At 40.8% G+C, this 21,360-nt stretch overlaps 1 protein-coding gene across 1 annotated transcript in view; it reads left to right on the top strand.

Moving 5' to 3' along the window:
- Positions 1-21,360, top strand: part of PDGFD (platelet derived growth factor D) — a 311,915-nt gene that overhangs the window by 120,069 nt on the left and 170,486 nt on the right. The gene's annotated exons all lie outside the window — the stretch shown is intronic.

The raw sequence follows: 21,360 nt of genomic DNA on the forward strand, positions 1-21,360 counted from the left end.
CATTATAGTGGTGTGTGGTCTAGCTATAACTAAACCAGCAAGTTTTTGTATTCAAGACCAACACCACAGCAACTTGGTTACAACTCTCTGCTTTATTTACTGCACATAAACAACATTTTATTTTGACACTACATCAGGGGTTCTCAACTCCAGTCCTCAAGACCCCCCAATAGGTCAGATTCTCAGGTTATGCCTGCTTCAGCACAGGGGCTGACCTGTTGTGAGGACTGGAATCGTGAACCCATGCCTTACAGTATTTGTTTCCTATCTTTATAACAATGTTGCTTGTGTAGGCAACACATGTTATGATTATGTGTACTGTTTTGAGTTTTCTCTGTTGACCTGTGTTGATTGTTATAGTGGTGGGTCAGTCATCTTTGTTTTGAGAAATGTGACTTTTTGTAAAAGCTTGCTGGTGTTGTTTAAAATTTGAAAAGGAGAAAATGAAAAACAAATGAGAAAAAGTTCTGGAAATCACGTTATAAACATTTGTACCAAAAATATGTCCTGCAATGGACAAGATAAGCAGCTGCACTGAATAACAATACTCACTACTTATTTAAACAATTTTCTTCTCATACTAGTATGTTAACAAATGTATGTTGTTTTACGGAGAAACAATATTTTTTTCTGTGAAATGTAACATATTTCTCAATTTGCTTTTACCTGGAAGTAATATTTCATGTTCTTTTGCTTTCCACTCTAACCTAGATAAATAGTAGCCTTAATATAGTGTTATTGCACAACTCTTCAGCACAAATGCTGTTTTGGAAAGAATAGTTGTGATGCTGTTAATCTTGTAAGGATGGAAAAAATTTCACAATGTGCAAACATATGATACTCCAATAATCTACCATGGAATTAGTGCACCTTCAGAGTCAGAGTGTTCTCTGTATTCCTTGAAAAAATAATTACAATAAAGAAAAAGTGTGATTCACTTAAATGGGTCATAAAGGACCATATTTGCTAAGTTGTCTTCTTTTATAAAACACCTTCTACCCATTAATTTGAGTGGACTACAAGATGTATTATTGTCTTGGAATATATATATATATATATATATATATATATATATATATATATACACACACACACAAACAAAATACCTGCAACAGACTGTATAACTAAGGGATGCTATAGTTAGGGCAAAAACAATTAATGAATAATGTAAATAAATCACCCCTAACGATACTAAAGGGAAGAAAATATATAACAACAAGAAACAAACAGAAGCCCAAGGAGAAGCACTCAAGCGTATCCAAAAATATCAAAATATATTATAACAATATAAAAAAAATACAAAAAACAACGTAAAAATAGCTAAGAATGACCCTAAATACCTGAACTAACTGCCTGCAAAGTGTTAATGCATGTATAATAACAAGAGACAGTCTGTCTAGGGATATATCCAAAATTGCACTACAAATAACTTGAATAGACTATTGTACAGTATATACAATGTAACAACCACTTAACAGGTATCAGGCGAAAATAATTTTTCACCTTACCCCTTATAAATACCGGCCGGTATACACAGTGCTATAGTGAACAAGATATCCCTGATAAATTGCACCTCGCCATATAATGATGGTGAAAAAATGAATATAAACATACACACAAAATATGTTGAGGATATAACACAAAGTGCAGTCTCTTATTGTAATGTATCCTGTTGAGTTGGGAATATAAGTATAATACAAGTCCATTAGTCACCTCACGATACAGATGTAAAATGTCAAATACTATTCTTGTTCCCAGATGATTCCCTTGTCCAGAAACAAAGCATAATAGCTATCCTATTTCAGATCCTTCAGGGAATCGTCAAGGTCACAATCTCAGCAGTCTAATACCTCTGGAGTATCTTCCCAGGTGTGTACCAGGCCAAGTAGCCCAAGGCCTGCACCTATGTCCGAGGAACCCTTTAAGTGTTGGGACCCTATGTTCCATGGCTATGTTACCAGCATGGATAGAACCAGGTTCCCGTGGGATGTACAGGAGTGCCCAAGGAGGTACAGTGCACCAACAGTCCACAGTGATAGCGCTACTGTGTATTTATATATACTGTATATATATTAATACTGTATGTAGCCGCTTTACCCCCAGTCTTTTAGAATACGTAATTGTTTGGCAGTACAGTACCTCCAGTCAGCATGGATCCTGGAACTTGTGCAGGATGGTCCATAATGACACTATACCCTCTCCTTGCAGTAAACCACACCTTGAAATGATTCAACCAGTATTTATTGCACTCAGTAGAGTTACAGCATGCTTTGCTTCCCCTGGAAGGTTACCTTAAGGCTTGAGGCCCATCTAGGTTCCCTTCTGGTGCTCATCCTGTATCCCATTGAGGGTACAGGGTAGTTGTTGTCCACTCCACGGGGGGAGGGAAGAGACAACTGATTTCTGGGAGAGTGCCAGTATATATACCCTTGGGTTTGGCTTGTAATCCTGCCCCATAACAGGGCAGGTCTGATACTGACAGGAGTCACATCAACCTCATGTGACCCACCAAGTATACTCCTCCAGGCTGACACCCTCAGGTTGTTGCTAGGCCCGCCCTTGGATATAGTAAGCGAGTCCAAGGCTGCAAAGCAAACTAGGCCTTCATGAGGACTTAACCCCTCCAGTGCCTGTCCTTAGCAGGACTTATACTGTTAGGGGCCAGAGGAAGAGGTAGCGGCAAGAGGCTAGGCTACATGTGTATTTTAGGACCGAAACGTTGGTGTTTTGTGCCTGCTTCACTAATACAATTCTTTTTGCTAACAAGTGTGCTGTCTCTTCCTTGCTGTGCCTGCTTTGGATTCCCTGGTTTCTCTGGTCTGCCTGGTAAGGAGCCTTTGATTATATTCATTCATATGGGACTAAGCACCTGTCTTCATCTGTATTTGTGTGCCATCTGCTCTGTCACCTATATATATATATATATATATATATATATAAATGTAGCGGTCATGTAAAATGGCTGCAGTCATCTCTCCTGCTGACAGTAAGGCCTGGTAAGTTGTGGGCATGCCAGCAGTAATTATGGAGGTTTGCCCTCACACCCTGGTGAGGTGCCCTGTGTATGGATGGGAGTGGTCACATGCTCTGACTCCATGGTTAGTGATGTCAGAGGTGTGTCAGCCTCCAGAGTATACATAAGGCACAGCACTGATCCAAAGTTAGTTCTGAGTTGTTGCTGAGGAGTTCCTGTTGCTGTGCTGCTGTGTTCAGTAAGAGGCAGATGGAGGTCTGCAACATTGTTGCAGTAGTCTGAATGCAGAGCTGTGAGTCTGGCAGCACAAGCAGACAGAGACAAGCTGCCTGAGAGAACTGTGACCAGGGACCTGGCACAGGGCCGAGATCCCTGCGGGGATAGGGAACCCACCTATTAAGGGAAGGCGTACCTTTCGGAGGGAAGCAGCTGGAAGATGGAGGGCTAAGTACACCCCATTGTGGAGGGCAGCTAGCCCACCTCAAGCAATAAAGATGCTCTTAATCACAAACCCTCTCATGTACATGTGTGGAGTGAATGTACAGAGAGGAGCACCACGGAGGAGTTCCTCAACAGGACCATCCCCATGCGGACGCAGGGACCCTGATGAGGTGGAGGCGCTGCACTGGAACTAGGTAGGACTCTGCACACTACCTCAGCTGCCTGTCTGGACGGGTCCTCCCCACACACCATCATGCGGGAGACTCAGGAGTCCTGTTGCCAACAGGTGCACCACCAGACACTATCACACTGTAATGGGGACCGGTTAGACCACAGGGGCCAATGTGAGATTGGGTGGGTCAGGCCGGGCCAGAAATACCGTTACATATATATATATATATATATATATATATATATATATATAAAAAAATAGACAGATGGCATACACGTAAAGCAAAAATAGGTGCTTGTCCCATACAGGAAGTATGCATAAATAGACTCCTTACCAGTTAAATCCAGGATCCCAGGACCACAAAGCAAGGAAGAGACAGCACACTCAGGAATATCAAAAAACGTCTATTAAGTAGAAAAAGCTGGCACAATCACCGACGTTTCGGTCCCTGGAGAAAGGTCCTGTGTCTACTTAATACACGTTTTTTTTTATATTCCTGAGTGTGCTGTCTCTTCCTTGCTTTGTGGTCCTGGGATCCTGGATTTACCTGGTAAGGAGTCTATTTATATATATATATATGCTTGCTTCATTCATTGTAACATCGCCGGAAGAAGAGATCAGTGTATCTCGAAAGCTCGCACAAATAAAAGCATTTCGTTAGCCACAGAACGGTATCATCTCTTTATTTTTTGATTATTGAAGCTCGGCTAACACGGTACTGATACCTCTACATGTATATATATATATATATATATATATATATATATATATATATATATATAAATTAATACTTTCTCTCCCACTGTTCTAGATAAGCGTATCTGAAAGCATATGGCTCTCCTACTATTCAAAATATTGAATATGTAAATATGTATTAACTTATTTTTCAACAAATTGTGGACTCTGTAGTCAATACATTAATTAATACAGTACGACAGTAATCTTTCTCTCCACTTCCACCCACCTATGAGACAAAATGCAAAGTGTCTGCCACCTGTATTATTCTGTCTACTTTATTTGAAACTGTGTCAAAATAAATACAAATAACAAACCTGTTTTGTTACGAAAACGCAGATACTGTTTACAGTATATATTGAATGTTCAATTAAAAATAATGATGTATATTGTACCACAATTTGTACGAAAGCACATATGTTTGGGCCATGGAGGTAGGGTTTTAATTGTAGATGCCTTATATAAAAGTTTTATTTTAACCTTCGTGCTATTACATAAAAAAAAAATTTCATTATGGCTCTGCATTGTGTTAGGATCTTTAATCATTACAAGCATCATTATTTTTAGTACACAGTCATCTGTTTCTTTTTTTTATTAAATTGCTTGAATTCATTATGTACTTGGTCAATCATTCTCTGATTATTTTTTCAACTGCATGACAAATATTTAATTTGATTTAATTGCATTTTATTTTTGGGGGAATATTATTTGAAGTAATATGTTAAGAGCAAACTACGTGACCTGACATATTTACATAAAATCTGATTGAACAAACTGCCCACATTTACAGCATAGTAATTGTAACCCATATTCTCCCCCCCCCCAGACACAGATGCTATATCTAGGGTGTGTGAGGGCTGGCTACACATGTTTGAGTGGTGCGTACCTGCAGGTAACAGGAGGGCCTGAGCTTCCCGCGATGATGTTGGGGACACAGGACCAGGCTTCTGGGGTAGTTGCCTCATTCCTTAGTTGTGGTGCAGCGCCTTCATCCTCTATACCTTCCCAGGAATATGGGGTAAGACCCGTATAGAAGAAATAGCCCTGGTCCCAGGGTGGATGCTCCAGAATCACACACAGTCTCTGGTAAAATCAGCAATGTCTCTTTATTGTCGCTAGGTCGCACACAGCAGTAGCAGCACACAAGGCACTCCAAATGTATACAGGCCTTCTCCTCTCCTCTCCTCTCCTTTCCTCCAAGATGCCCTCCGACAGGATGGTCTGTGAGGGGCCTCAATACCCCAATGCCCACCTCAGAGGGTATCCCCTGGGTGGGGGTAGATCCTCCCCATCACCCCCTCATCAGGGTGAGGGGCATTGTTCCACCGGAGCTGTGCTCACTCTCCAAATGTCATAGGCCAGAGTTCTCTATCTCTCTCCTGCTTCCAGGATGGAGCTCGACCTACTCCTCTCCTCCAACTCCCAGGACAGACTCAAACTAGACTCGGATGAGAACTAACTGTCACTCACAGGAATTGGCTACTAAATAGAGTCATCCCCACCTCTCATGATGTCAGCAGGACCTCCCCTCGGTCTCATGCCTGCAGCAGAGTCAGGGGCCTGCATCTATCACTCAAGGCAGGGCGTGAAGGGGGAAAACCCATGATTACTACTGGCGCCTGCCCCTTAACAGGATTTACCACAGTAGGAGAAAGATATGTATAGCCCGTGCTATTTACAGGGGGCTACATAATATTAGCAAGAATGTGACCCAAAGATCTACTCTGCTTCATTAAAATATGGTTTTGTTAGAGTTTCATGGTAGAGATGTGCACAGGATGGCAAAAACCTACCCTTTTTGAGTAATTGGTGAATCAGAGATAGAGATGGGCACTTTTTGGGGCCTGATATTAGATCCGCCGTGGATATGCCGGTTCCTTTGGTCAGCGGATTTTCTCAAATCAATCTGAAAAAGGATGATTCGTCTTTTTCTGGTTTATTTTTTATCACCGACAAATCAAATCCATGCGTGGACTGCTTAATCCGCAGATTGGATTCTTAAAATCTACCAGCGGATTGGATTGGTTAAATCCACCAGCAGATTGTATCCAATGGCGTTTTTTTAATTAATCCGCACCAAATAAACTGGAATAATCGGCCGACGGATTTTACACCGCGGAACGGATTTTGAATGGAAAACTCGGGAAATTCCACGAAACAGATGTTGACTGTTTCGCCAGTCTCTAATCAGAGGTTGCAAGCATTAAGTGGTCACCAAGCATTAAGTGAATGTGCATTGAAATTTAGTTTATTATGCTAAAGAAAAAGGAAGATAGTGGTAACAAATCTAATATCAAAGTATAGTAATAAAATCAACCAAATGGTCTAAAAAAAGTGAATAAAAATTGTAAATGCATAATTGTGAATAAAATGGTGAATAAATGATTACAATGTCAGTGTTTCACTAATATGCAAAATAAGAGACACGGTTTTACATACAAATTGATGATTCAGAGAGTCCCAAATAAATGTACTATATCGTAAAGTCCTCAAATCCTGTAGCGGGAGTTCAAAACATTTTCCAAATACTTTTCGTGGTAGTGTGAAAGAAGACGTCTTCTGGCACTGGATCAGGAGAAAGGATAAAAGACCGAAAACACAGTGGTGTAATACTGTAAAAAAAAACACCTAAAATCACAGTAGTTTGCTGAGGAATGTACTCACACTTATCTACTTATTAAACTGGGCTTGAGCATATCCCTCTGTTTGAGATTCTTGATTCCACTTCACATGGTCTTCAATTAACCTCATCATACAGGGGTATGCCCTTATATGAAAAAGATGGAAATTAACATACAGTAGCATAACACAGTTTTATTACAAATAATAGGGGTAGAAGCACTCACAAACATCTTACTTTTTATGCATGATGCATGCATGATCAAACAAATGGTTACCAATTTGGTGACATTATTAGCCTTTTTAGGCTTGGGCAAGCGTTTTGCAGGGAATCTAATGTAGGGGTGAAAAATGCTGACAATTCTTCAAGTGAATTTTTGACAGGTTTGCATATTTGTATTTAATGGCAATTCTTCTTAAACTATGCCCGGTATTCACTAAACACTGATACTGGGTATCACAGCATGATCCTACATTAACTGCCATTGACTTGAATGGCATTTAAAGTGGGATTATAGTGCAATTCCAGATTTTGGAGTTTAGGGAATCTTGCCAAGTGTATTTTACTATATTACAGAATAATAGAATGCAACTCACATCTGTGCATGCCTCTTTATGCCAAATAATGTTATTAATTATTCATATTTAGACTGGAAGATGAGAGGTAATTAGGCAAAATCTTTGTTCTTTATGTTTGCATGAAAGTAGAGTAGTAGAGTTGTAAAATCAAATGTGTTGCAGAGCAGGTGGTGGAAGATTTGTAACTCATGCCAACCACAATGGAGTCTTCACATGAAATTGCCTGTAATCAATTTTGTAATGCTATGTAGTAAATAATGCATATAGATGTCACACTCAGCAATGTTTTGTTCTTTTTTCATATGTAGCCCTGTTTCCCCCTAAACAAGAAGGCTACGGTGTTGCCGCTACCTGTTGGCTCACAGAAGGCCTAAGCCTCAGCCACTGGGAGCCTGGGATAATATACTTAACGTTTCGGTGCAGCGCCTCCACCTGCAAGGGATCCCAATGTAGTGGGAGGAGCCCCTCACAGGAACCAATAAACACACACAGTATGTAATAACAGTTTTTACTGACAACATTATAGCAGGTATATTATAAATGTTAATATTGAACGCTAAATAGGTACAGCTACCCTCCAGGCCTTGCACGGCCATAACACCCCACCGTGTTCCCTACACCGTGTCCTCAGAGTCCCACGCCCACCCAATGTGTGAGACAGTGCTGCCCACTAGAATAGCTGTAAGGTTAGTGCACTTGGTGTAGTTAGGTACCTGCCCGGTGCCCAAAATATAGAACCCCAGCAAGCTCTTTTTGGAAACCCCTGAGACCCCACAAAATATATATATGTATATGTGTCAAAATGGAGTGCTATTGAGCGTGGCATGCTGTATGTATACAACAGACGACAGAGAAGCCCAATGCTACATCCAACATGACAGAAATACACAGTGAAATACTTATATATTCTCTTGAAATAGGGTCATTTAGTTTAACCCTTTGGCCAAAGTGTTGTAAGCTTGCGAGCCACGACAAGGCAGACACCTGTTTGCAAGGCCTAACACTACCATATGAAATACTAATATACCTCTATTAGGATTAAAATTCTCATTTACCTCTATTAGGAGGGAGAAAGACCACAGTGGGTCTATATCCAGCAGAATGAGGGACTTGCAAATTAGGGAAGTGGGGAGTGGCGGGCTTAAAACCTTGGAAGGAGGAGCCACTAACCTCCAACAGCTGAAACAGCTGAGAATGGGTTAACAAAACACAGAACCCCAGCAAGCTCCCACGCCCACCCAATGTGTGAGACAGCGCTGCCACTAGAATAGCTGTAAGGTTGGTGCACTTGGTGTAGTTAGGTACCTGCCGTGTGCTCCAGCACCCGGGCATGCCGACAACAGGATAGATTGGATCCACTGATCAAGCGATTAAGTCATCTGCAATGAGTACGCCTCCGCGTGAGGTGGTATCCGGTTGGAGTGTCCCACCATGAAGATAGTCTCTTTGCTGCAGGTGTCTGGTCCCAGACCCCTGTAATCAGGATGCAGCCGCTTCCTGACTGTGTCCCTTACTTTCAGTTCTACAGGGGTAGGGTCCCTATCTATAGGCCTGTCCCTGCAGCAACCACAAGCTAGACAGGGGAGTCAGGACCTAGCTGGGGCCTAAGGGGGTATCTGGCCTAGTGCAAGAGTCATACACCCCTGCACACATACACCCAACCCTGATGGCATCCCAGCTCCGACTAACGTGGTCCCTGACGCACGCAAAATATCAATCTCCCTTTGCAGGAGAAGCTGCAGCCCTATTTGCTCTCGCATGACATGTGACCTATCCCAAGGCTCATTGGATATGTAGTCCCAGCTCGGAGCCTCTTCCCATTGGTCGCCACTCGTTCGCATAGACTACGCATGCACATCTCTGTAATGGCCGCCGGCTATCTCCTAACATGGTGGCTCTCTATACTGCACTTGCTACGGGCCTCCGGCGATGCGCTCGCCTCCGTAGCAACCCGCTATGGTCTCCGCAGTTACCGGAGGTAAGTGGAGGGAAGGGGGAAGAGCTGCGGAACCGGGGGACCAGAGTGACCTGGTTACACATACATTGTCTTATTCATGTTTTTATAAATGTACAGTATGATGCCTTTAATGTGTGAAAATAAATACAGTACTTTATTTCTAACCTTAAATAGTGTACCATGCTCAGGAAAGAATATTTCCGGGGGTTCAAGCCTGTTCTTCAACTTTCTTTTAGTGATTAGAATAAATAATGGGCTTGTCCAATTTATTTTAGGAATACCATTAGACATCTTGTTCATATTGTAATATAGATATAAACATATGATGGGAAGTCATATTTTTACTAGAAGAATCACATTTTAGAGTTCAAATCATGGTAAAATTGAGTCCTGACTCCTGAGCTGTATCTTACTGGTTGTGGCTCCTTCCTGTGATTTGTACTTTAGGCTCTAACCACTAGGTTGAGTTGGATAGCTCTATGTGAGGACTCTTTCTTCCCAGAACCTCCTGGCTGTCTATTAAGCTGGAGTCAGAGATGCTGGGAAATAGCAATGAAAACTGCCATTTTTTTCTACTTTGAAAAGGGCCAGCATTTTTCTAAAGCATCTATAGTATGAATGAGTGTAGAAATATCATTTTGTGTGAAAGAGTATTTGTTAGTATGCAAGATTGTCTCTTATGTACAACTATATTTTAGTGATAGGGGCAAGTATGTTCAATATGTAGAAGTATCTGTGTTTGTGCAATAATGAGTGTGCGCAAGTGTCTATATGAATGTATATATCTGTTTATGAAGACTGTTAGCATGTACTTTTAGTATATGTGTATCTTTGAAATATTTGTGTGCCTGGGTAAGGGTAAGTTTGCATGTATGTTTGTGAGTGTGTGTATATTTAATGCATGCGTATTTGCATAAGTTCATGTGTACTTGTGCATATTTGTCACTGGCTCCTTGTCTCTATGATGTGACTTTATCTCTACGTTCAAGAAGATTTCAGCCCCATTCAAATTCAAATAAATGGAGCTGATATGTTTTCAAGCAAGGAGAATATGGCGTCAGTGCATACTGAACAGAGATCTTTAGAGATTGTATGTCTTCACTGTATGTACAGTACAGTATGTGTGTACTGTACATGTGTTTCAGGAATGACTGGATTAGATTAATACTACCTAATGGTATGGACTTCAAAAGTCAACCAGCATATGTTTACTAACTTAAACATTTTTGATCAGTACTGGAGAATAAGGAAGGAATGAGTTGTAGCTTTTTCATTAAAGCCACAGCAACAGACTAAAGAAATATTCCAGCAATTAGGCTAGGGGGCCTCTTCAATAAACGACAGTACATGTTTTTTCATCCAAAATGGGATGCAATTTGATTCAATAAAAATTGGGATGTTTGATTCTAGTAGAAGGGGAGAAGTGGAAAGAGAGGGGGAGAGGGTGAAGAGAGAGAAGGAAGAGAGGGAGAGAGAGAAGGAAGAGAAAGAGAGTGAGAGAGAAGGGGCAAGAGAGAGGAAGAGATGTGGGAGAGAAGAAAAAGAGAGAGAGAACAAAGGGAGAAAAGTGATTTTAATGATGCAGTATTATTAATAGTATGTTATATTTATTATGGCATTCATTCATTATTCTCCTTAGTAAGTATGAAATGTTTGAAAGTAGATCGGACGTATTTTATCTGAAGTCGAATTTACAGGCCACAAATTTATGTGATATGAAATATGTTTGTGTACTCCATCTTAATATGTTTGCAAATAATAATAATGCATGGGATCCAAAGAAGAAAATGTTGAAGTGTTGGATTTAGAATTTTTCCTACACTAATTAAGTAGATTTTGTCATGTACATTGATATAAATTATGTTGATTCTGTACAACGTGGAAATATTATTTGACGTGTTAGGGAATGTCATGAATAAAAAGAATCAATGAAACTTATGTTTTCTTGTTTTAACTTTATAACTAACTGTATACAAAAGAACAATAATTATAAAACAGCAACATTAGTGGTGCCTTGAATGGGGTTGTCGCCCTCCATGCTGCCTGGCCAGGCCATTGTGAGGAGTGCTGCCCTGTTGCCCAGAAGTACTGTAGTACTGGCCCCAGAGAAGGGGCTCCGGCAATGTCACTCTGAGCAACTGTAGTGACGTGCTAACTCACTGCCTCCATGAGTAGATAATGAAGCACCCAGTGACCGAGCTTCCATGTCATAGCACAGACGGTGGCATGGCCAATTCTGCCACATCCATGGCCGCACCTTGCTCCGGGGATGCTAATGTACTGTGCAGTGCTACTGTACATACAGTACATGTCAGTACGATATGTGAACATAACATTACCTGTAACATAATCCAAGTACTTCATTGTCCATTGCATGGTCTAACCATGTGTTGTTCTTGAATATAGGCCCAATATTTCTTTAGGTGGGCAAAGGTTTACACTGTACAAACTAACATTGTAATGTGAGTTTATCACTTTAAAACCATAGCACATGGAATACATAGCAAATACAGTTGGGTTTCCATGAGCACAACACTGACAATTAAGTCTACTCATGTCAGTAAGGAATAACTGTGATGGATTAGACCAGGCTCCCATAAAAAAAGAAAGGTTAAGCCCAGCCTACTGCCTCTTTGCCATGTCAGGTCCCTTAATTTCAGTGCAAAATGTCAGGAAAATATATTTTGCAATAGTGTATAACTTTATGATATACTGGATCACCTCCCCCCTAGTCACATTCAACCTGTGGTTCCTCTATTTTGTGTACCCGGTTGCTCCTACCATTTGCTGCATAACCCCTGCTGAGATGAAGTCATTTGAAGTTCCCTACATTTTAAACTAGTCATTGTTTGTAACCCCATACAGGATAATGGACAAGGAAATCTTGAAAAACCCTAACTGGCCTTTTCTTCCTCAGTCTCACTGGGGAAACCTTGACGGGTTTCTGTGTTCCTGTGTCTCACTTGGAAGACATTGGGCCATACAGTACCCAGCCCCCCCCCCCTTCCTCCCCGGCCTCTGTGTCTATCCCAAGGAACCCTTTGTACACACAGACTGTAACTGAAATACTAAACGTTTTAGGGACTTCTACTACCCGTCCATTTTCTTTGCTGTTTCTGACTGTTATATTTTGTGTACTGTACTCTTCTAGAGGAAATCCTTGTTTAATTGCTCTATGTAATGACTGAGTGTTAGCCCATGTGGTTTTGTGTAACTTGTGATCTACTGTATATTGTGGTATTTGATTAGGGGTTTGTGATGGGGTTTACAAACCCATCACTTGCAAAACAGCAGTACAAACAAAGGTTTGCCAGGTATGCTGCCTGATTGCTGGAAACTCCCCTGCTCAAAAGACAGGCAGCTAATTAAGGCAGAGGGCTAGCACCTGCAGCCAATCTCAGGAGCTATATAGTCAGGCTTCTGAGAAAACATAGAGGCTCAATCTGGTCTCAGCCAGGGAGGAGACAGGAGCCCAGGAGGCAAGTATTTATATTGCTATATAGAAACCCTTGTATGTATATATATCTATTAAGAAGTATACTGTATTTTGTAAACCTTATGTTAAGAAGTATTTGTCTGAGCCTATTAAGAGATATTAATGGACTAGACAATAAACTACTTGCCACTTCCATGTTTGCATAAGGACTAAATATTGAACAGACTAGGGAAAGTTTGTTACATATGGTGGCAGCGGGGGGATGAAATGGATGGCCGAGCAGCAGACCCAGAATCAACAAGTACAGGCCCAAATGCAGCAACAGGATTTTCAGACAACATTGGTGCATAACCTGCTGAAGAAATCAGAGGAACAGGCAGCCGTGGCACAAGGGGATCTACAATACCTGAGACATTTACGAGCTCACTAACCAAGATGGGATCGGAAGATGATCCAGAGACATACTTGATTACATTTGAGAGATTGGCTACAGTGGCCCAGTGGGTCAAAGGTACCTGGGCTGTAAGAATAACTAAATTTCTGACTTGGGAAGCTCAAGCATCTTATCATGCGTTGGGAAGGAGGACTCCAAGGACTATGATAAACTGAAAGCGGCCATTCTTCACTGTATGGGGATTTCTGATGAATGGTATAGGAAGAGAATTAGGGCCAAAGAATTGGAAGTAGAGACTCATCCTCATACCTTTGCTCAGCAGCTTAAGGACTTGGCTTATAGGTGGCTGAAGCCCACAGTCGCTCAGTAACTGAAATGCTGGACATGGTGATATTAGAACAGTTCATTACTAAACTTCCAAGGGAAATGCGTCTGTGGGTGTGCAGACATAAATGTTGTTCCTTAGATTATGCTGTACAAATTGCTGAAGAGTTTTTACAGGCAGATGACATGGAGGGTCCCCTAGGGGTACAAAGTAGTGAAGCTGTGGTTCCCCAAACTAGCAGAGGAAAAGGGGAGGACTCAGTCAGACAGCGGCCTAGGCTTAACTCCCTTCCTAGGGGAAAAGACAGGAGTTTTTATAAGGCCAGGCCTCCAATAGTTCCAATCTTTTCTAGACCTTATCAGGGGTTAAGTAAACAGGAAACTGGCCAGGATGGGGTTAATACTAACCAGTTAAGAGAGAAGACCGTGGTTTGTGTTAAGTGTGGTGAAGCAGGTCATATAGCAAAATCCTGTACCTTTACGGACTGCAGCTATGTGGGCACATGTTGTACCTGGAATGATGAGAAAAATAACACCCATGAGCTTTTTCTGGTCACTACAGTGGTAAGGGTAAAAAGGTTAGGGCTCTTATGATTCAGGTTGTCATAAAATGCTGGTTCAGCAGGACCTTATTAATCAAAGAGACCTAACTAATCAAGAGCCCATTTTTATAACTTGTGTACATGGGGATGTGAAACCCTACTCTACTGCCAAAGTCAACCTGGAAATAGAGGGATATAGCTCACAGATAGTAGTAGGGGTAGCTGAGAGTTTGCCGTATCCAGTCATTGTTGGTAAAGATTGGGAACATATCTTTTCAGTTTTTAATTCCAGGACAAGTCTGGTTAAAAGAGAGCATAGTTCAACGTCTCCATTGGGACAGCTTTTCCTTTTTAAAGACCCAGACTTGTTCTCTACTAAGGTCCGGACCCGGAAAAGTAAGCAGCAAAGAAGACATGAAATGAGGGACTGGCTAGAGATTACAGGACCTGAGCAGGAAGTTAGTACTAAGGAAGAGGTAGCAGTGGGAGAATAAATAGGACAGGATGCTACTTCCTCGATTAGTAGGGGTGCGGAAACAGAATTATCCTTCCCAGATCTAATGGTAACTCGGTGTGAAATAAGAAGGGAGCAAAAAAAATTACCCCAATCTCAAAGAAGCATATAGAAACTTGGCAAAAGTTAATGGGCAGGTTTTAGATCCAGTCCGGCTTACTCAGTCTCCCCATTTCCTATTACAGGATGAGTTGCTATATAGAGTCTCTAGGGATCCCAAGACAGGCGATGTTTGTGAGAGATTTTAGTACTTAGGCTCTATACAAAGGAGCTGTTACGTCTCTCATGCTGTTCCTTTTGCAGGGCATTTGGGAAGAGAGAAAACCCTATTCCGGTTACTATCCAGGTTCTATTGCCCGGGCATCCGGAAAGAGGTGGCTAATTTTTGCAGTTCATGCCCTGAATGTCAGCTAGTCGCCCCAAAAGGACTACAAAAGGCACCGTTAGTACCTATTCCGTTGGTAAAGACACCGTTTGAATGGATTGGGGTTGATATGGTAGGTTCCCATTGAGAAAATGTCTGCGGGGACTCAGTATATTTTAGTTATACTAGATTATGCGACTAGGTATCCTGAAGCAATCACGTTGCGTAATACGTTTGCAGCAACAGTTGCTACAGAGCTTATTAAGATATTTTCACGGGTGGATATCCCCAAGGAAATGCTAATGGATCAAGGAACCAATTTTGTGTCGAGACTTAGTCCACGTTTGTAGTGCCAGCAATGGTGAAGCGACCGATGATGTCACCCGTTACTGTCGCAATTGGAGAAAGTTGCACTTCAAGTTTGAGCGACGTCACATACGAGAAGGCCAGTGACATCACCAAGGGGGAGGGCAGAGTGCAATCGGCGCTCTGTGATTGGTTTAGAGAGAGTCCCATGTGGCGACTGTCTCTAAAAAAATCAAATAACACTGACTACAACATTTGTGGTCACTCCATTGCTCCGTCGCCCCTACTATAAGCGTATGAAACGGATTCAATGTATTTGTTTTGGAGCGACGTCGTGTCGCCGTCGCCAGGCACTATTAGAGCAGCCTTATGAGTGAGGTCTGTGCCCTGTTAAAAATACAGTCACTCAGAACGTCTATTTACCATCCGCAAACAGACGGTCTGGTGGAATGGTTCAATGCTACCCTCAAAAAAATGTTACGTAAGTTTATAACAACAGAAAAACACAATTGGGAGAAAATGCTACCCTATTTACTCTTTGCCATTTGGGAAGTACCCCAAGACGGATTATAAATGCAAATGTATGCATGATATCTCTCTTCTCTTTCTCTCCTATAATTTTCAATCTCACCTGCCATGAAAGGAAGATTTTCCTTGCAAAATGAAAATTTTCAGTATATTGAATAGCATGCAAATACCTCACTTTGGAAGATATTTTCATTTATGTACAACGTACAGATTTGCACAGCCAGATCGGTAACCTAAAATGCAACTGATTAACTGACTAATAAATATGATCAGATGTGTCACTGTGCAAAATTGTCCATTTTACACAGAAATGCCATTATCTCAGTTTAATGAGTCGTGCCCAACGAGTCAGTACCACAGTGTTTGAGTAGCATGTTTTCATGCAAGTTATAAAAACAATACTCCCCATATTATAAATTCAGAGTTTAGACTTTAAAATATATCAAATGTATATTCAAAATGTCATGTTATTAGTTAATCAGGATTTTACTTTTCAGTGTAGCATATTTTGAGGATGCTTGAACTTAATTAAACATCTGTATTGACATGAGGCTTCATCTAAAGGGACAACAGCTGATCTCTCTGGGGAAGAAAAACATCTATGCGCTAGATTTTATTCTTGGCAAGTAAATGATGTGGAACGAAAACTGCTATTCTCTAGTTTTAGTCGAAGATTCTTCTTCAATACGCATTTTGTATACATTGCAGCATTCTCCCAAAACATCTTACTTTTACATAAACATGCATCGCATGTACAATTCAGTAGACTCAGGGACTGCAATGATTCTTTAGAACTTTTAAATCACAGTAAAGAGGTAATCTTGCCCTTTAACTTGGCAAATTCTAGATCAAGAAATCCTAGGGCTACTGATGAGCCTTTTTTTCTAGAAGAGGCTGCTTCATTCTACCCTGCCTGAAGCTTTACCCATGGACGGTTGTTGCCGGGGTCAAAATGACCACCTCATACCCAAGCCGGTTTCCAAGGTTCATGATTTAAGGTATAGCTGTCCTCCTGTTTGTTTTAGTATGTTATATTTGTCACCTATATAGGAGTCACGTACGGTGCCCCAAATGAGTTATCCAAAAGCCATATCTGGTTATTTATTCTGTTCAGCTTCCTACTAATGTGACCAATAATATGGCATCTACTCTATTTGTACAATGTCTAATGTGAATGAATAATAAATGTAAAAAAAAAAGTATATGACCAAAAGTTTTTCTCAATTAAAAAAGTGTTGGCAAGCATGTTACCTTTTTTTTTTTTTTGAAGCTGCAATGAAAGAACTGGCTAGACCTCTCTAGTTTTTCATTATCCCTTAGAATCATGACATAGTCCTATGCTGTACACTTACCAGAAAATTAAACAGAATCCTTTGAGAGAGGAATGGAGAGAACTGAAATAAATAGATTTAAAAAAAGAAAAGAAAAATCAATACACAGCATATTAGTTGCTTCAGGCGATGTCCCGTTACTTTTAGAGTGTAGCTAAAATATCAGAGTTGAATCTCCGATTAAAACGCTTCACTGGACTTCTTGTATTTGTAGAAAAACATTTCTTAGTAATTATAGAAAAATATGGTACACATTTTCATAGGAAAGAACTGTACTTATTAAAAATATGCATATGTTAAATATTCCTCCTCAATGTAAAATAAAACAAAAACAATGTCAGTTTTACCACTTAAATTAATTGTATACATAACGAAAGTTAAAATGCTTAAAGAATCTCTGCATCTTTATTGTTACACATGATTAAAGTGACTGATACAGCATACTGTAGCTAGTATTAAAAATGACATTCTCACGTAAAATAAAATAAAAGCATGCTGTGATACTGTATTTGAAAGTTGTTTTATCATTTGGTGCTCTGATCCAAACTGGGCCCATTTTTTTTTCATATGTCATTACTGTAGTTAACCAACATTCATCTATTCTTGCATTTATCATGCATTCCTCAAATTTATGCTTCAGCAGCACAAGCTGGAGAACTAAGTTATCATTTAGTGAAGTGATGAGGTATCCGATTAATTACATCTTATAACAGAATGATAATACAATATTTACATTTTATATTTAATGTTTGCAGTTTCATTAAATAATGTGATTTACTTGCATATGTTAAAACAGATCTTTTTAACCCCTTCATTGTAAGGCTGCACTTAAAGTGCCGGCGACAGCGACGCGATGTCACGTCAAAACAAATGCATTGCCACCGTCGTGTTCGCTTATAGTAAGCGCAATGTGACAGCTTGGTCGCGGTTTCATTTCAATTTGATTTTTCCAGCGATCGCAGCCTGACGTCACCATCACCAGCACTATAAGCATAGCCTAATATAGAGGTTAAGCTTTTTTTTTTTTTTTTTTAAAAAGGGATCCTCTTGAGGGATCCTTTTTACTTTATCACACTACTACATATAACATAGATCAGATTAGGAAGATCTCTGGGAGCTTTGGCATTTGGTTTTCAAAGGCACCACTATTTCCTTATATGGGATAGATGTGCTAATCTGCTTTTTACATGGTTCATTGAAATGTCAATGTGGTGTATCTTGTGTGGTCCCAAATTCCCATATATTATATGCCAAAAAGAACAGATGAAGCAACAGGAGGAGATAGCTAGGTGAATTAAAGATACAGGAGTGTTATATGGACAACAGACCTGCTGTGCATATCTGTCATGTATGCAATGATTTACCATTAATAAAAAGGGTGCATTGTATTCAGTCATTGCACAAGTACCATAGTGTTTGAAGTTTATAATATTCTGCTTGAACTGCTCCCCTCTCTGCCATGTTTCATACAAATTATATATATATATATATATATATATATATATATATATATATATATATATATATATATATATATATATATATATTGTGACAAACGCCCCTCTTTTGTAGTGCTGACGTCTGTCTGGGTTCTTCCCGACACAGTCTTCTAGGGTTATTTAATACAAAAACAGGATCATGCAAAGTATTAAGCTGCTTAACTCAGGCTTCTGCCTGCTTTATTTTCATCCAAGTAAGGTACTGCAGCTTTAACATGTGTAGGTTAGAGGTACTCAGATACTTTCATTCAGCAGTTCACTCATTTCATTGTTACAGTATTTCCCACACTGTTATTTCAAGTAAAAAGAAACCAAACTATATAAACAAAATCCTATCCCTTTCAGGGATCTAACTACACATCAAAATCAGTCTCTCTAACAGCTGCTGGCCAACTAAACTGGTTCCCCAGCTTAAAACAATGCTCTCTCATTTAGGGTCACAAGATACAGCACAGTCTTTTAGCAACAGCAGTAACCATTTGTTTGTCTTATCTGTTTGGGGTGTCCAGGCAAATCCTCTGGTACTGTGATACGTGGAGAGGCCGTCAACTTCGATACTGGATGCAGGAGAGTAGCGACACCCCCAGCCCCCAGGCTCCAAGGAGAGAGAGTCAAATGCAAAACCTCTCTGCTCTAAATACCTGTGCATGTGATTAGAAGAGCAGGTGAGGGAGAACTAGAGCCATTGTAATCTGTGGTCTGGATTTTCCATCCAGCTGCCTGAGTTAATGGGAAGCTGTGGAACGGATCATTTTTAGCTTATTCCTGCACTTTCTGCTCTAAAATGGGGCAGAAAGCTGCCTAACATCTTTGGACTATGTCACATATCCCCCTCCCCAGCTCACACCTACTGGGGTGAGCGGCCATGGACCTCACTGGGGTGAGCGTCCTACCTGAAATACTTGAGCTAACTCCTCAGTACAATATTAAGTATTCACATGATACGAATATGAACTTCATTATAAATTTACCAACCGAAAAGGGCATTTTTTTTTTCCATATTGTAAGCTACCAATATTTTTTCTCTTATACTACAGCCTTGTAATCTTAAGGGCCATCAACCCTGTATATTAATTTGTAGTTTAGCTACATTTTCAACACAGAGAACCAATATAACATTGTAATATTGACAAAATGCTTATTTGCATAGTTAAGTGTCCGTGACATAGTCCACACGTGTAATAAAACAAAAAAATCGGTCAGTTCCCCCAAACATTTTTTTTTTTTTTTTTGACTTCCAGTCTATTGCATCCTTTGACTTTATTTCATAGCCCGCTGCAACCTGCAAATGACTGGACTGTTTCTTTAGCTTCTGATGAGATCCTTGGACCAGATTCTCCTTGGCTCCACAGTGTGGTCCAGATTGGTGAGATATGGAACTATTCAGGCGCCATGTTAACCTTCGTTGTTTTTTCTTTTCAATCTTTGATTTCCCTTTTGTGGCCATTACCAGGCCTTTGGGTTTTGGAGACCTAGTTGCCTCTGTACAAACGTAGTCCATATTAACCATGTCATCAGGATCTGTCAACAAGTTTGTGTTTTCAGGAACTGCCACCCACTTGGCTAAAACATCTTCTGTGTTGTCCTGGGTGTGTCCACTAGTTTGATAATCTTCTGGACAACGTAAATGAAATTGAGGATCTGGATTTTTGAATTCCAGATCAGGGAGTATATTCTCAGGAGGGTGCCTATCTGTTTCTGGAATAACAGCAGCACAATCAAAGTCAATTCTTTCTCCTTCCTCTTTGTCATCAGTGAGGACATTGAGTTTACTTTCCCTGGTCTCCTTTTGTGACCGTGTCTCTTTTAGCCTTGGAATCTCTTTCTCCAACTTCATCTTTATAGCAAATCGTAATATTGCAACAGCATTGAAGATACACGTATAGGAACGTACAGCTTGCTTGGTTAGGAGGTAGGATTGATAGCCCGACTGAACCACTTTAGCCGCTTCTCCCATGTCCGTCATCTGTTTCAGAGCGAGGTTTAACTCTGTTTCATTTTCTCTATTCTTGACCTGCAGCTGCAGGTGCTCCTTCCGGGTCTTGTCCAGCTCCAGCTGCAGCCGGGCCCCCTCATTTGCCGTGTGGTCCAGCTGCTTGTAGATATCGGCCATCTCGCTTTTATAGCGCAGTGTCAGGCAAACCACCTGACGGACGGACACCTCCTCTCTCTTGGCGCACTGTATCTCGCGCTCAGCCATCTGCTTCTGCAGCTCTTCAACCTGATCGTGCCAGACCTCCCTCAGGGTCTTCACCTCTTTCTGGTGCTTGCTCTGGGTTTGCATCAGCGCCTCCATTTTTTGGAGCTCTGCAGTTTGTGTCGCCTGGATCGCCGCTGATTCTGTATTCTGCAGTGCTTCCTGCATTTCTAACTTTTCCTGAATCAATTGCTTCTCCACTTTTTCTGCTTGGTGAAGCTTCTCATCACTTTCACTGATCTGGTCAGTCAAGTCTGAATTTTTCTGTGTCAGACTTACATTCTCTCTTTTTACAGTCTCTAAATTACTCAGGGTATTCTCATAGGTTTTCTTCAATGTACACAGCTCTGTGCTGCGAGCGTAGACCTCATGGCGTGAGAGTTCCAGCTCTGCTTTAAGCGCGCTAGCCTCTTGCCGAGAAACCCCCAACTCTGTGATGAAGTTTTGC

The sequence above is a fragment of the Ascaphus truei genome, chromosome 3 (assembly GCF_040206685.1).
Source record: "Ascaphus truei isolate aAscTru1 chromosome 3, aAscTru1.hap1, whole genome shotgun sequence".
In the NCBI taxonomy this organism is placed as follows: Eukaryota; Metazoa; Chordata; class Amphibia; order Anura; family Ascaphidae; genus Ascaphus; species Ascaphus truei.